We start from the raw sequence: 2,251 nt of genomic DNA on the forward strand, positions 1-2,251 counted from the left end.
CCCAGACAGGGGACTAATATCTAGAATATATAAAGAATTCAAAAATAATAGACCTCCAAAACAAAAGACCTAATCAAAAAATGGGCAAGTGAAATGAAAAGACACTTCTCAGAAGAAGGGCAAATGACCCATAAATACATGAGAAACAGTTCAAAATCTCTGGCCATTAGAGAAATGCAAATTAAAACAAAACTGAGATTTCATCCTACCCCAGAAAGAGTGGTTATCATCAGGAAATCAAATAATAAGCTGGCAAGGCTGTGGGGGAAAAGGAAGCTTCTACATTGTTGGTGGGAATCGAAACCAGTGCAACCGTGGAGGCCAGTGTAGAGATTCATCAAAAACTACATCTAGGGCTGGGGATTTAGCTCAGTGGCAAAGTGCCTGCCTGGCAAGCGCAAGGTTGTGAGTTCGGTTCCCAGTACCATAGAAAAAAAAAAAAACAAAAAACTAAAGCTAGAAGTTCCATTAGACCCAGCTATTCCTCTTCCAAATCTCTTTCCCAAAGAGTTAAGGACATCATATTACAGTGGTAAATGCACTCCCATGTTTATAGCAGCACAACTCACAACAGCTAAATCTTGGAGGTGGCCTAGATGTCCTTCCACAGAGGAAAGGAGAAAGTGTGATATTTATACATAAAGGAGAACTACTCTGTCATAAAGTAGTAAACCTGAGTCATTTGTAGGAAAATGGACGCCCTTGAGACCATAATGCTAAGTAAAGAAAATCAGACACACATGCTTAAATATTACCTGGTTTCTCTTATATGAGAAACCCAAAGTATAAGTAAAGGGTAAAATAAAAGATAGATAATAGGAAATAGGAGCTAGATCTTTTGCTAAGGGCAAGCACTTACTCACTGGGCTACATTCCCAGCATCTTTTATATATATATATATTTGGTCTCTTTGAGACAGGGTCTCACTATGCAGTTCAGGCTGGCCTAGAATGCACTTTGTAGCCCAAGCTGACCTCCAACTCACAGTGATTCTCCTGCCTCAGCCTCCCAACTGCTGGGAATCCCCAGCATCTTTTGCAAAAGGGAAGGGAACCAAGAGATGGAGGGCAGAGAAGGGATAAACAAATTCAGGTATATTATGTGCATGCGCCAACTCATGAGGGATGTAATCAATGTGCACTGCAAATATGCATCAATAAAAATACAAATTTTAATTAAAAAAGAAATAATGTAATTAGAAATAATTCATGAAAGTTCTCCAGAACTTTCACAGTATACTGGGCTAATATTAGCCTTTTTTTTTTACCCTTTTACTCTTAGTGATATATTTCTTAACCTTTCAGTGACGCATGATTAGCACCTAAAAATGCACAATGCCTGCTTCCAGAACCTTTGCTCTAATAAGATGGAAAAATGAAGAAAATCTAAAATGTAACAATGAACTTAGTGAATTTTTTTGGTACTAGGAATCGAACTCAGGACCTTGCACTTGCCAAGCAGGCGCTTGTGCCACTGAGCTATATCCCCTGCCCTTAATGAATTTTTTTAAAAGAACCAAAATATACAACAGATAGTGTAAAATAAGAAAAAAATTTTCAAGAGGAAAGGAGAATTAGGGAGTGGGGAAGGTAAAAGGAAGGAAGAGAAAAGAAAAAATTAGAAAAAAAGTATAAATGAAAACAAAGCTTTGTAAATAAGGAGGGGAAGAGGGACTGAAGGGAGGGGAGGGGAATGGGGAAATAAGGAGGGGAATGGGGAATGGGGGAAAAAGAGGAACTAAGATAAATCACGGACAGGTACAAACTCCCTATGAGGAGCGTGAACACTATGTATACCTAAAATGCACCAATGAGCTTAATTTTAAAAATGCCCCAAAGTACAAAACAGTAAAGGTGAATATGTGGGATTCTGCCCTGTTCTACTGTTTTGAAGCCGACAGGGACACAGTCTGACTTACAGTGTTCTGTTTCCCATGAAAAATCTAAATGCCAAATTTTCCTCAGCTACAACCTTTCTGACCATCTCCTCAGTCACAGCTGTCAGCTCTTTCCTTGTTCAGAGAGAGATGCTTTTTCATATGATTAACTAAAACATCTTATCCTCTCCCAAACCTGGCCAGGGCAGCACCAAGAGATGGCAAGGGTTGCTTAGCCATCTCATAATCTACACCAGTACCCCTAAAAAAGTTCACAAACTATGCATGATGTATAAAAAAATGATTTCAAGGCATGTTTTTAACCCTCTGTTTTAACAAGATTTTCTTCCCAAAAGAATTTTTGAGGCCAGGCGT

General features: G+C 38.8%; 1 protein-coding gene across 1 annotated transcript in view; it reads right to left on the reverse strand.

Annotated features, from left to right (window-relative positions):
• Positions 1-2,251, reverse strand: part of Ctage5 (CTAGE family, member 5) — a 112,765-nt gene that overhangs the window by 106,583 nt on the left and 3,931 nt on the right. The gene's annotated exons all lie outside the window — the stretch shown is intronic.

The sequence above is a fragment of the Chinchilla lanigera genome, unplaced genomic scaffold, assembly GCF_000276665.1.
Source record: "Chinchilla lanigera isolate Chin_1 unplaced genomic scaffold, ChiLan1.0 scaffold00008, whole genome shotgun sequence".
Lineage (NCBI taxonomy): Eukaryota > Metazoa > Chordata > Mammalia > Rodentia > Chinchillidae > Chinchilla > Chinchilla lanigera.